The 15,305-nt window shown below is 39.2% G+C and overlaps 1 protein-coding gene across 2 annotated transcripts in view; it reads left to right on the top strand.

Annotated features, from left to right (window-relative positions):
• The first annotated feature begins 3,877 nt into the window (after nucleotides 1–3,877).
• The window catches only part of LOC140199793 (cell surface glycoprotein CD200 receptor 1-B-like), a 62,452-nt gene continuing 51,024 nt past the window's right edge, over nucleotides 3,878–15,305 (top strand). For both annotated transcript variants that reach the window (XM_072262282.1, XM_072262283.1), the window contains exon 1: nucleotides 3,878–4,078. The gene's annotated coding sequence lies outside the window, so the exon portion shown is untranslated. The remainder of the gene's footprint in view (nucleotides 4,079–15,305) is intronic.

The raw sequence follows: 15,305 nt of genomic DNA, 5'->3' as shown, positions 1-15,305 counted from the left end.
TCAACATCATCTCAAATGATCCTGAGTCCTCTTATTTTCCGCAGCAACCCCTCTCCTCCATGGCTGTATCCTGGCTGCCAAATGAGTGCTCCCTTCTCTCACTGCTGCAGAGAAATATGTTGGAGTTTGTATCAGACCAAGAACTGTCCTGATGGTATCTGTGTATGGCCCATTTTAAAGCTCTGTTCTATCTGTAAACCATCCTACTACCATCTACTCAACTGATTTTGAGGTGGAACCTATCTGGTGTGAACACTAAACACAGCCCACATTTTAGTGCCCTAAGGTAGTCTAATGTTTAGATATGTTTGCTTTAAAGGAGATTACATTCTCAACTTGGGCTATAGGCTTTTGTTTGGGTACATCCACCAGCTCACATCCTCAAGCTGCTCAGACAACTGCAAACTCCCTGAATGATGATCCATCAGCACTGACTCTTGTTACCCCAGGAACAGGCACCAGGGTAATCTCGACAGTAAATCGAAAACATTGTTTATGTGCCCTTTGAGGTTTTGCTTTCATGGGTGTGTTAAGGTGGTTGAAGTACAATGATGTAACTCTGTCTGTTGATGTAATACATGCGGGGAGCATTGAATTATCTTTTGTACTGGGTCAGGGAAAGATAAATCCAAAAGGTCGACAGAAATCTTTGTGCCTGGGTATACCTAAGGAAAGTGCATGATGATTGAATATGAATTGGTTTTATAAACCTCAATATTAAAATGTTAAATATGAGTAGCTAAAGTCTAGAAATTGTGCATCTTCCAAGTAATTAAAATGAGATTCTGTAGAATAACCCACCCATTAGTTAATTTCTGTTGTTCCACTGCTTTAAAACCACCATTGTGTAGGAGGCTTTCTCCACACGCAACACTTACAGAAAACACAAAACTAAGATTAACAAATGGAATTTTAATTTCACCACAGCCAGCATTGAAGGAATGTTTCCTCCAATTTCCTCTTGAAATATTTATCACATCCATGACCTTTTTTGTAGTGTTCATGTCAAATGTTGACATTAAAAAGTGATTTTCCTTCTTGGCAAACAATGTTTATCTTCTAGTTTATGAACAGCAAAGTAAAGCACTTAGGGGGAGAGAACTGATTGGCAGAGAAGCCTACTGTTATCAGAACTTGTCTTTAACTTCCTGGCCTTTTGATCTTTTTCAAAGAACTCAAACCATTGAAATAGGATACGTATACATTCAGGGGTTCAGCCTATTCACCAGCCCAGTAGAGGTTGTGAAGGGCTGTTTCAGTTATCGTCTCCAGGAATAAGAACCCCTGCTTGATTGGAGTAACGTTAGGAGATGTCATAAGATGCTTCAAGGCAAATTATAATGTTTCTGATGTGAACTATCCACAAGTATGATTTCCAGGTCCAATTCCAGTCAATCTTCAAACCACTGACTTGTTAAAATCAATTGTGGTTCAGATGAGCCATGCTGTTCTCAGGAAACACACTGGTTGCTAAAACCTTTCTAATAAGACTGCACAATTCTTATAGAATGTCTGTTCTTAACTATTGTCAAGCATATCTCTCTAGCCTTAGAATATGTAATAGGTCTGGATCATTAAGTTATTTTATTACCGGAGTTTTTGCGGAGCATGAAAAGAAACACCTCCTTCAGACATACGAACCAAAGCTGTAAATATCTCTCCTTCTAACCTAACTGGCCCCAATCTCCTCCCTCAACCCTGTTCTTCAACTTTTTACTCCAGCCACAACCTCCCTGTTCTCACTACCATTCTCCCTGAAGCCATGTGCAGGAGGATCTTTCACCTGACTGGGAGCAGATCTGCCAAAGTGTCAGGTGGAAAGTTCTGAAGAAACAAACTAAATTAACTTAGAGTTACATTCCACAGTATCGTTCGCCTTTCCACCTGCATTCACATATCAGGCTTCTTCAAACACCACCATATTACTCCTTAAAGAGATTAGTTTTTTTGTCATATGAGCATCGAAATATACAGTGAAGTGCATTGTTTGCATCAAACTAAATCATGTGAGAATTGTGCTGGGCAGTCCGCAAATGTTGCCACATTTCCAGCACCAACATAGCATGCCCACAGTTCTCCAACACTAACTGTGCATCTTTAGAGGAAAGCATGTGGTCATGGGGAGAGCATACAAACTGGTGGGAATTTGAACCCTGACCTTACACTGGGTGCTGCAAAGCATTGCACTAAGCACTATTCCCCATCCCACTCCTTCAACCACTGATCAGATCCCACTTCTTTAGAGGGCTCCATTCAACTTGAAAATATCAGAGACTTTGTCCTTGTGATAGACATAGTGAAGAATCAATTTCATTCACCCTAATACAAATAGAATTTCTCCATAGCCACTAAACATTTGGCTTTTTAAAGACAATACAGAATAAATATCTCCATAAGCCCAACACATTAATGCAATCATGAAAAAGAGTTTCAGCAGCTCCATTTTAGAAGTTTGAGGAGATCAAGAATATTTCCAGAGATTCTTAAAATTTTCTATAGATATACAGTGGAAAGCACTCTAACTCGTTACATCACTGCACGGGGTTACAACAAACTGAAGAGCATTGTAGACTCAAACAGCTGCATTGCAGGTACAAACCTCTCCACTTCTGAGGACATCTTCAAGGGGCAGTGCCTCAAGGAGGCGTCATCCATTACCAAGTACCCTCACCATCTAGGACATGCCTTTTTCTCATTATTACCATCAGGGAGAATGTGCAGGAGCTGTAAGACCCACACTCAACTGATTCAGATACAGCCACTTCCCCTCTTGCATTGGATTTGAATAGTCCATGAGCATTGCCTCATTATTCCTCCTTTTTGCACAATTTATTTTGTAATTTCTGGTAATTCTGTGTCTTTGCATTATACTGCTGTCACTAAACAATAGATTTCACACCATATAAGATAGTGATACTAAATCTGATTCTGATTATTCTTCGTCTTTTACTCATAGAACATGATGGTGAGCTATCCTCCAAACCTTTTCCAATCATTAGTCATACCATTAGGTTAAGACTCTTGGAACTTGACCCAGTCACAATGAGGATTCAGCAGTACATTTCCAAGTCAGGATAATGGACCAGCCCAATGCCACAGAGGTTGCCTACTTAAATTCAATCCTGACTTCTATGCCTCTTGTAGAGAGTTTACATATTCTCCCTATGGCTATGTGGGTTTCCCTTGTTCTTTGATTTTCTCCCATGCTCTAAAGTTGTACATGTTCATAGGTTAATTGATTTATGTAAACCACCCCCGGTGTAAATTGGTTGAAAGTTAATGGGCATATGTGGAAAAAGTGAGTGAAAGGGATATCAGGGGTAAGGATTGATGGGCATGCTCTGATAATCATCATAGATCCAACGAGACAAATGTCGTCCTATGTTAGAATGAAAAACGAGAAATACAAGTGTCTAACGTGGTGGCAACATTGTAGCTAAAAGAGTTCTCACATTCCTGGGTATCCTGTCCTGCTGAGTGTTTGGGACAGGAAAATACCAAACAGATTTTGGATAATAGACGGAAGTTAAACTTCGGTGAAAACAAATTCTCTACTCTGTAAAACATTACGTTTATCATAACTGTTAACTATAAGTGGTACAACATTTGACACGATGAAAATTATCATGTTTCATCGTGAATAGTTGTGGGTATTCCTGTCGTATCTTAAAGTCTCTGCTTAGCAGTAAATATCATTACAATCATGTTTTTGGAGTAAATTGGAAATAATAATTCCAAAAGTATAGTTTTAATAATGGAAAATATAAATAGTTAACATAAAGGAGAATTAGTCCCACACTTAAAAGATTAAATTGAAGTTCAAATGCACAGTGGTATTTGCTTATATCGGAAAATCCTCCTTCCTCTGGTTTCAACTATGCTGAGCTAGTAACACCTCTGAGTCAGAAAGTTGTGGATCTTGTAATCTTTCACTTCAGTGCAGCTCAGTGGTGCATTTGTTATTTTCAGTGCTGGAGGTGCATTTGTTCAATTGAGGTCTGAACCACATGGGACTATTCAGAACAGAGAATCTTCTTGACATACTGCACTAAGTTCCCTCTCCAAACGACATCAAAAGGTAACGTGCTAGTTATTACAGTGTTGCTGGTAGTGTGAACTAGTGTGTACGCTGATAGTCAAATGTACCGTCACAACAATAATTATCATGATGAAGAGCTGTTGGGATATTTCTGTGAATAGCAATAAGATTTTTAAAAAAACATCATTCTGCATTCATATTCCTACTCCTGTAAATTGATGGCAGAATAAAAAAAAATCATTAATGCAAATCACCACAAGATAACGAGCATAAAGTGTTAAAGATAAAAAGACCTGCTGATCACTGGTCTTCAAATTCTTGTAAGGCATATTTTGAAACTAGCTTCCCTTTTTTACTAAAGGGACAGATGTAAATTGATCTACTTCTTAATCACTGGCTCTCTGATCAAAGCCTAGGATTTTTTTCTGGGTTCACACCAGTTGAATTCAAATTGAGAATGTAAAAGAGTAGGAAAGAAGTAGGTCAGTGATGTTACTAGGATATCTATTGTACATAGACACCTGAAGAATTATAGTTCTGGTAGCCTATATAATTCAAAATAATCCGTAAATAGCTTTGTACTTAACTTGGAACAGTTGCTATATATATTTCTTTATTCCTGTAGAATGGAATTATTTAGGCTGGTCTCTGTAATCATTACAGTGCCATGATTGCAGGCAAAACAAATGTATTTGCTGAGATAGAGATCCATAGCTGATTTTTAAAATAATCCTCAGATACTTCCTAACCTCAATCCTAAAAGGTTTAAAATTGGAAGCCTTTTAGGGAAAGAGGACTCTTACTATAGAAATTACCAAGTAATGAAAAAAAAATTCTACAATAATGCTGAAGTTTTGGACGCCATGACCAAAACTTATAATTTATTATTAATATCATCATCAACCACTTCCCAACACATCTCTAATCACAGCTTTCATTTGTCTCTTTGGGCCGGGAAGTTTTCTCTTTGCGTGTACAAGATAGATTAATGCAACCTTGACTGTTAACTAACTGTTATCATTTGCACAATCCAATTCTTTCAAACCGATCTCTTCATTTTGTTGAATTTATCAACTTAGAAACACAAAATAAAGAGGTAAAACAGAGCAAGAGAAAATATTCTTATTGGCAGAAGGATCCAAAAAATGAGGAACAGAGAAGGAAGGCAGTTTGCAAAACAACCAAATTTTTACGGAGCAGTTGTCAGGGTCTGGAATGTATTGCAAGGAGTGACAGGAAAAGTAGTGTCAATTGTAATTTTCTAAGGGGATCTATATCTGAAAAAGAAAAAAATTTGCAGGGCTGAAGTGTGAGAATGATTGGATTGTTCTTACTTAGAACTAGAATGGACTAATGGCCAAATAGTTGCTCCTGCACCACAAGCATTCTGTGCTGTTTTATTCAGATACTTTGGTTCTTCTTAAGCACACGTTTCAGCATTCGGATTCCTAAGGATTTAATAGGTTTTATGATCCAAGTTTGCTGCAGACAATCTGAAATGTTTTCCTATGGCAATTAGTTCTTTGACAATTAGTTGATGTACTGCATCTGCAAAAGAATATTTTTCTTACAAAGTGTACATTTATCATATAATAGAAAATATTCTCAATGTAGGAATTTTTTGTATATAACAAAGTCAAGACCCATTTACCACAAATGCTTTCATGTGAAGGAATATTTTAACTCATGTATATTTTCATTTGTTTCATAGAGCTTCCTTACAGATATTTATAATTTTTTTCAAATTCCTTTAGAAAGTATAAAGCTATTCAAAAACACTAGTAGGTTTTACAAAGTTTAATGGATGGAAAACCTAAAGTCTTCAAACTAATCTCTTCATTTTGTTGAATTTATCATTTAAAAGCCCATTTGACCTCAGTATCCAAGTTCCTCATGCATGCTGTCAGTATATAGCTCCATTACAAGAGCACTAATTCCAGTGGAAGCAGATCTTCCAAGGTATGCTAAGTTTGCTTGCCTGGGCAAGCAAGTTGTTGAGTTAATTTTCACTTACAAATTAAAACTGATGAATGGAATCTTTCAACTTTGATGGATTTGTCAGGCCATCTGAATTGCAAATCAAAATTTCTGGTCCTGACAACCACGCTGCAGTCATAATACCTGTGTATTTCATTTGTTTGTAATGTTTCAAGCAGAAGGTAATAAATTACAACTTTTACAAGTTGTCCTGGGTAGGTACCTCTCTTCCATTCCCACTTCCACCCCATACATAACAGTATTTAAAGAAAACAGAACATGCTGTTTCACTGACAATATCTGCACTGAATATGATGTCAAATTAAACTGCCTGTTCTGTCTGTAAATCTCCCATTCCATTCATGTTCAGATGGCTATATTAAACTTTTAAACACCACTATCATACCAGCTTCCACCACTACACCCAGAAGCCCATTACAAACATACACCACTTTTAAAAATAACCTCCCTTAAGCTTTCCTGCCTCACCTTAAATCTATGTCCACTAGTACTTGATATTTCAATCCTGGGAAAAGAGTTCAGACCATCTACCTTGTCCACATGTCTCATAATCTTATACAACTCTCTCAGCCTCTGACAAGTTAGAAAAGAAAAAAAAACAACCCATGCTTATTCAACTCACGGCTAGTACGAGAGGGCACAGCTTTAAGTTGCTTGGAAGTAGGTACAGAAGAGATGTCAGGGGGAAGTTTCTTCTTACACAGAGAGTAGTGAGTGCATGGAATGGGCTGGCGGCGACGGTGGTGGAGACAGATACGATAGGGTATTTTAAGAGACTTCTGGACAGGTACATGGAGCTCAGAAAAATAGAGGGTTATGGGTAACTAGGTAATTTCTAAGGTAAGTACATGTTTAACATAACTTTGTGAGCTAAGGGGCCTGTATTGTGCTGTAGGTTTTTCTATGTTTATAGTATTTCTTTGTGTCTCATACTTTCTTTCCTGGTAACCTGCACCCTCTCCAAACTCTCGTAAACACAAAATACTTTGCAGATGCTGGGGTCAAAGCAACACTCACAACACACTGGAGGAACTCAGCAGGTCGGGCAGCATCCGTGGAAAAGATCGGTCAACATTTCGGGACAGAACCCTTCGTCAGGACTGTAGAGGGAAGGGGCAGAGGCCCTATAAAGAAGGTGGGAGAGGGTGGGAAGGAGAAGGCTGGTCATTTCCAGCTGAAAAACCAGTAAGGGGGAAGATAAAGTGGTGGGGGAGGGGAAGCAGGGAGGTGATAGGCAGGAAAGGTGAAGAAAGAATACGGGAAAACACAATGGGTAGTAGAAGGAGGCGGAACCATGAGTGAGGTGATAGGCAGCTGGGGGAGGGGGCAGAGTGACATAGGGGTAGGGGAAGGGAGGGGGAGGGAATTACCGGATGTTGGAGAATTCTATGCCACAGCAGACAGGATCTCTCGGTTGCCACCCACTACAACTCTGCTTCACATTCCCATTCCGATATGTCCATACATGGCCTCCTCTACTGCCATGATGAGGCTAAGCTCAGGTTGGAGGAGCAGCACCTCATATACTGTCTAGGTAGTCTCCAGCCCCTTGGTATGAACATAGAATTCTCTAACTTCCGGTAATTCCCTCCCCCTCCCTTCCCCTATCCCTATGTCACTCTGCCCCCTCCCCCAGCTGCCTACCACCTCCCTCTTGGTTCCGCCTCCTTCTACTACCCATTGTGTTTTCCCGTATTCTTTCTTCACCTTTCCTGCCTATCACCTTCCTGCCTCCCCTCCCCCACCCCTTTATCTTTCCCCTTACTGGTTTTTCACCTGGCACCTCCAGCCTTCTCCTTCCCACCCTCCCCCCACCTTCTTTATAGGGCCTCTGCCCCTTCCCTCTACAGTCCTGATGAAGGGTTCCGGCCCGAAACGTCGGCCGATCTTTTCCACGGATGCTGCCCGAACTGCTGAGTTCCTCCAGCGTGTTGTGAGTGTTGCTTCTCACCCAACTCTCGACATCCTTCCTTTTCTGGGGCAATCATAACAGCTAACAATACTCCATGACCTGCCATGTACTAAGTCATTCTGACTGTCACTATGATGCCATGTTTTTCCAAATGCATGCCAATCCTATCCCTAAGAATCCTCTCCAATAGCTGAAAGATTATATAATTCTCATCGGCCTATACTTTCCTGAATCAACCCCATTTCAGTTTTTGAACATTGGTAACATTCAAGTTGCCTGAGGATGCAAAGGTCTATATCAAAGCCCCACCCTTGCCTCTTTCAATGACAGTGCTAATCGGTTTCTTTCTCCTTAAATAAAGATGGAGCAAGTCCTCGAAAAAATAGCTGAAATAATTGTTCTCGATTTCCAGTATATTGGCTGACTATAAAGGCAAGAATGTTATATCAGATTCAAATTTGGTATTTATAACATGAGATTATGGTTGTTTAGGCATGATGTTGCATCAGAATCAGATTTGTTATCTCTGATTGGGAATATGATTGTTTGGGCACTTGTTTACTGATAGACGTTAGAGTTTCATCATCAAAAGTTAGTGCTGAAGCTTAAATAGGTGATTTACTGGGGTCAATGAGGGCAATGCTGATATTACCTTCAGTCTCAAAACACTAAATTGGAAAGGAGAAAAGATTCCAAAGCCAGTTCTCCTTGTAGAAGAAGCCAGAGGAGAAGAACTCTAAAAGGAAGAGATGTCCTGCCATGAACTGTCAAGGTTTCTACACCATCTTACAAATGTACACCCTTTACCTCCAAGAAGAATAAGAATGGTACTCATAGAAACAGCACCACATGCATGTTCACTGCAGGTCTTTCATCTTTCTAACCCTTCCCTCCTGCATAGAACTCCATTTTTCTATCATTCTTGTTCCTATCTAAGAGTATCTTAAATGGTCCTCATGTATCTGTCTCTACTACCAACCCAGGCAGGGTATTCCATGCACTCACTACTTACTATGTAAAGAACTTGCCTTTGACATTCCCTCTGCTTTCCTCCAGTCACTTTAAAATTATGACCCCTTGTGTTAGCCGTTTCTGCCCTGGGAAAAAGTCTCTGGCTATCTAAAGTTCAAAGTACATTTTCATTATCAAAGTATTTATATATAATACAACCTTGAGATTCATCTCCCAACAGGCAGCCACAAAACACAGAAACCCAGAAACAAACCCCATGTATATGAAAAAAAGACTGTCTAACGCCCAATGTGTAATTATAAAATATTCATGCAAACGGTAACCACAAGCAAATCGTGTTTCTGGACTGAAATCTGCAAGAGAGTTCCATAGTTCAGCGCAGCGATCTTAATTGGCCTGTACCTCGCTTCGGGCCCTGACACACTGACCTTTTCAATCTGGCCCAGCTCCATCTGAACATTACTTGCGATGATCGTTTGCCAGAAAAACTGTAGTTACCAAAGTATTTAGTTGCTATCCTTAACAACTCCACTCGATCTATGCCTCTTCTCATTTTGTATACCTCTATCAAGTCACCTCCCAAAGGTGATGTGGTGGAACAAATGAAGAGAAACATAACAAACTAAACAGACAGTTCAAAAAAAAATAGCAGAGATGGAAGGATTCAAGTACAAACATATATCTGCATAAACGATTTGAAGATATATAAGGAGAGCAAAGCATAGCATATGGGACACAGTTGACTTTTTCCATCTAATCCAAGTTACCATACTTTAGAAAGGATGTGAAGATACAGAAAGGGTGCATTAAGTGTTAGTTGGAATTACTCCAGAGACCAAAGATTTCAAGTAAAATGTTAGACAAGAGAACTTGAGCAGGTTCTTAATGGAGCAAGAAAGACAGGAAGTTTAATGAAGACACATCAGACTGATTTAGTTAAATTAGTTGGAGGCAACTTTTTCCTGTTGGTAGATGGTATAATTAGAATCAGGTTTATTATCACTGATATAGTCTAGCGAATTTTGTTGCTTTGTGGTAGCAGTACAGTGCAAGGCATAAAAATTACAATTAGATACAAAAAAGAAAATAAATAATGCAAAAGAGTAATTCTAAGGTGGTATTTGTGGGTTCGTGGACTATTGAGAAATCTGATGCAGAGGGGAAGAAGGTGTTTCTAAAATATTGGATGTGGGTCTTCAGTCTCCTATACCCCTCCCCAATGGCAGTGATGAGAAAAGGGCACGTCCCAGGTGGTGAGGCTCCTTGACGATGAAAACTGGCTTCCTGAGGCACAGATATAAAATTCTGTATGAAAGAAACAAATGCAACAAGAACACATTTTTCCGTCAGCAGGTTATTAGGATCTGCAATTAACTTCAAAGTTCAAAGTAAATTTATTATTAAAGTACACATACAGTAAGTCAACATGCACGATCCTGAGATTCATTTCTTTGTGAGTAGGCTCAGTCAATCCAATAGCCATCATAGAATCAATGAAAGACTGCACCGACAATATACAAAAGATGGGACAACAATATGCAAAAGAAATGAACTGTGCAAATAGAAAAAGGAAGAAAAAATAATAAATAAGCAATAAATATTGCGAACATGAGATGAAGAATCCTCAAAAATGAGTCAATAGGTTGTGGAAACAGTTCAGGAATGGAGCAAGTGAAGTTGAGTGAAATTATCACCTCTGGTTCAGGAGCCTGATGGTTGAGGGTTAATAACTGTTCCTGAACCTGGTGGTGTGAGTCCTGAGGCTCCTGTACCATCTTCCTAATGGCTGGAAATAAAGTGGAATCAAATAAATCAGTGCTTTTAAAAAAGGGAAAGGGCAAGATCTGATAGAGAATAATTTGCAGGTTGTAGAAAACTTCATTTTCATGTGAGTTATTGTGGATGGATGAGTGGTTGTGATATGGCGCACTAAACAGAGATCTCACACTAACAGGATGTGCTCTTTGAAGATGCGTTCCCTGACTTCCTTCATTCCACTGAGAATATCCATCCCCTTCAGTAACAAGTTCTATTTTGTATCTTCTCCACTAACACGGTATTCAAAGTTATACCATTTATGGCAATTCCCAATAATCAGTGGCAAGAAGCTGCAATCCATCTCGTTATGAAGAGATGCAGCCCATCATTAAGTTGCACAGACCAACTTTAAGTGCTGCAAATTAGTTACGATGCTGAACCCCACAACCGAGGTGCTCTGCTGATGATAAACCTGGTTAGAGCTGCCGCATGTAGCAAATGCAAAAACCAGCTGGCATTACCAAGTTACTGCACCAAATGGTAAGTGAACTTAGTCCACACTCACACCCCCCACTCTTCCCACAACCACATTTTAGAGCTGCAGATCTGCAGCTTTGATCACTTGAGATTATCTGCCAAAGTGTCCCATGAGGTTAAAGGGACATTAGAGCCCAGTATGCCTGAAATGACTGTTCCCCACATCCTGCCCCTTGGCTTCCCTGATGGGTTTAAAATACTCATTACCAAAGGTCATTGATCTGTTTTACGTGTCTCCAATGATCAGAAAAATGGTAAAGGTTGTCCAAATAAGATAATAAAAAACCCTAAAATATCATTTTATCTTAAATTACCAGATAATACTCAATAAACTAAAGAATAAACAAATAATCCATTTGTCAATTTAATTAAAGTTGGTATTCAGTTCAGAATCTGAATGAGTTTTATTATCACTGACTTACATCAAGAAATTTCAGATGAATGGGGTTGTGCTGCATACCCTTCTGGCCTCTAACCTCAAGATGTCCACTGGTGGGGCAGAGGTTATTTGCATCAGCATCTGGCCCTGCCACAGTTTGGCTCTGGTGTACTTACTGTAGCCTGTAGGTGTGAAATTCAGAAGCAAGCTGATCCGAGAAAGATTTCCTGAGTGATTTTCTATGGAATTGCCAGTCAAAAAGCAAGCATGTTGACGCTTATTGTGCTGCCTATATGGGGAAACTAACAGGCATTGGTGAAGTAACCCAACTTAGACCCTTGAGGCACAGTCAAGATGCAAAATTTGCTTGTACCTGCATCATTGAAGGTTGTGGTGAGAATGGGCAAGGTAAAAGTAGATGCAGACAACTTACTGGCACTGTCATTGTGATAAAGAGCTTTGAGAGGTTGGTAATGAAGCACATCAACTCCTGCCTGATAAATAACTTGGTTCTGTTCCAACTTGCCTACTCATCACAACAGGTCAACAGCAGATGCCATTTCATTGGCTCTCCTCAGCTCTGGAAATTCTGGACAATGAAGGTGCATACATCAGGATGCTCTTCATTGACTACAGCTCAGCTTTTAACACTATCAATCCTTTGAATCTAATCAATAAGGTCCAAGACCTTGGCTTCAATGCCTCTTTGTGCAATTGGATACTCGATTTCCTCACTTGCAGACCCCCAGTCAGTTCAGATTGACAACAACATCTCCTCCACAATTGCCATCAATGCAGGTGCACCACAAGGCTGTGTGCTTAGCCCCCTGTTCTACTTGCTTTATACTTAGAACTGTGAATATAAGTGAAGCTCCAATGCCATATTTAATTTTGCTGACAACACCCCTGTTGACCAAATCAAAGGTGGTGACAAATCAGCATACAGGAAAGAGATTGGGAATCTGGCTGAGTGATGCCATAACGACAACATTTCACTCAACGTCAGTAAGACCAAAGAGCTGATTATTGACTACAGTAGGAAGAAACCAGAGGACCATGAGCCACTCCTCATTAGGGGATTGGAGATGAAAAGGGTTAATAATTTTACACTCAGTGGCCACATTATTAGATACATTTTGTATCAAATAAAGTGATCAAATATGTTTGTGGTCTTCCACAGATGTGGCCATCCACTTCAAGGTTTGACATGTACTGCATTGAGAAATGCTCTTCCGCACACCACTTTATAACATGTGGTTATTTCAGCTATTGTTGCCTTCTTGTCAGCTTGAACCAGTCTTGACATTCTCCCCTGATCGTTAACAAGATTAACAAGGTATATTTGCCCACAGAACTGCCACTCACTGGTCATTATTTTTTTTGATTTTGTTTTTGCACCGTTTTCTTTAAACTTTAGAGACCATTGTGGGAGAAATGGTGTGAGAAACAGCTTCTGAGGTACTCAAACCACCTGTCTTGGCACCAACAATTATACAACTCTCAATGTCACTTCAATCACATTCCTTCTCCATTCTGATATTTGGTCTGATCAATAACAGAACATCTTGACCATGTCTGCAAGCTTGTATGCATTGAGTTGCTGCCACCTAATTGGCTGTTTAGATATTTGCATTAATGGATTGTACAGTGTACCTAAAGTGGCAACTAAGTGTAAGTTGCAACTTGTTATTACTTCAGACGTTCTTTCCTGGGAACAATACATGGATGCTGTTACTTTCTTGAAAGTTTGCACATATTCTGCATGTCATCAAAAACGTTGATAACTTCCAAAGGCGCACAGTGGATAGTATTCTAACTGGTTGCATCATGGACCAGTATGGAAACACCAATATCTAAGAATGGGGGGAGAAAACCTATAAAAAGTAATGGACATAGTCTAGTACATCACAGGAAAAAGCCCTCCACAACACTGAGCACACCTAAAAGGCATGCTAACACAATAAAACAGCATCCATCATCAAGGACCCCCATCATTTGGTCATGTTCTCTTCTCAGTGCTGCCATTGGGAAGGAGGTACAGCCAACTTAGTTTCCACACAACCAGGTTCAGGAACATATATTACCTTTCAACCTTCAAGCTCCTGAACTATTGTAGATAACTTAGTTCATCTCAACATTGAAATGATTCCACAACCTATGGACTCACTTTTAAGGTCTCAACAACTCATGTTCTCAGCATTATTTATTTATTTTGTATTTGCATAGCTTGCCTTCTTTTGCTCATTTGTTTTTTGTCTTTGTCTGTAGCTTTTCATTGATTTTATTGTATTTCTTTGTTCTACTATGAATGCCTGCAATAAAATGAATTTCGGGGTAGTATATGGTGACATATGTACTTTGATAATTACTTTGAACTTTGTCAGTTCTGTAAATACAATTTCTCCTGACAGAATACATTCCAAAAAGGGTCAAATTATAGAAGTTCACACCACAATTATTCAGTGTTCTTTAGGTGAATTGCAAAATACAAGCATCACTGCTCATGAATGAGGAGAATAGCAAAAGCTGATTAAACCTCATGATGTATTGTGCTTGTTTCTAAACTCTACAATTTAGAAAAGGATGCAAAGCCTTGAAATTGGAATGCTGTTTTGTAGGATCACCATGAGCTTAATGGACTGAATGACCTCCTCCTCTCTTGTCTCAATCTGTATTATGTATGTTGAAAATGTTTGGAGATCAGCTCTACAATTAAAACCTTGTGGAGGATGCATGTGCAGTACCCATTCTCCTGGTACATTCATTAGCTTTTTATAGCAAGTCAGACTCACTACTCAACCTGTAAATATCATTCTTTAACAAGTAAGCTTGCTCTTACAGAAAGCCACTATGATTTAAAAAAAAGATTTCTTTTGAAGATAAATCCTCAACTAGAAAGTGTGGAAATGTAACAAAGGCTTTAAATATTACCTTTCTTGTCCTGACTTAGGCATTAATTACTAAAGGAACTCAACAAAAAGCAAACAAAAGCAGGGCTGATCCCTTGTGTCATTAGATGTACCCAAGGAAATTGCTTTTCTGCCATTGACAATGTATACGTTCGTGGTGAGTCAAACTGAGTGTCAAAAATGGAGTAGATCTTCATTGCAAAAGTAACTTAACATCTAGTTTTTGTCTGAAGCTGCTTTACTGTAGTGTAAAAAAAACTACCATTTATGTGGCACCCTGCACGTGGATAGGACAGTCTTGTCACAGTGCCAAAAACAGGAATAAAATGCAAGAATAGTAACTGGTTTTAGTCTTATTAGTACAATTACAGATGTATTCCCCTCAACAGAACTTAATAGTCAAAAAACTGTTTTGTATTTGGCTAGATAATGCAAAGGTTTAATAAACTTAATGATAATGTTAAATTCTACCAAGAGTCCGTGCAACTAAGTCGGCCATTTTGAATGGCCTGGCTGGTCTCTCTCTATATTCACACTACAAGCAGGCTTTGTCCAAGTCCTCTTCATCTAATATCAACTTACCTTTCTATTCTGTTATTTTTTCCATCTTATCTAATTTCTAGTCCTACTATATTCATACAGAACCTTATGGCTTCACTTGGTCACTGAAACACTTCTGAAATAATGTAATTGAAAAGTAACAATAAACGTAGTGCTTTTTATTTTATTTGTTTGCTGAGACCAACAGCAGAGGAGCTGCACACCTTCTGTTCTAATGAGGACCAGGCCCTCATGCCGTGT

Source organism: Mobula birostris, chromosome 6, assembly GCF_030028105.1.
Source record: "Mobula birostris isolate sMobBir1 chromosome 6, sMobBir1.hap1, whole genome shotgun sequence".
Taxonomy (NCBI): domain Eukaryota; kingdom Metazoa; phylum Chordata; class Chondrichthyes; order Myliobatiformes; family Myliobatidae; genus Mobula; species Mobula birostris.
This window is presented reverse-complemented; position numbering and strand designations above follow the sequence as displayed.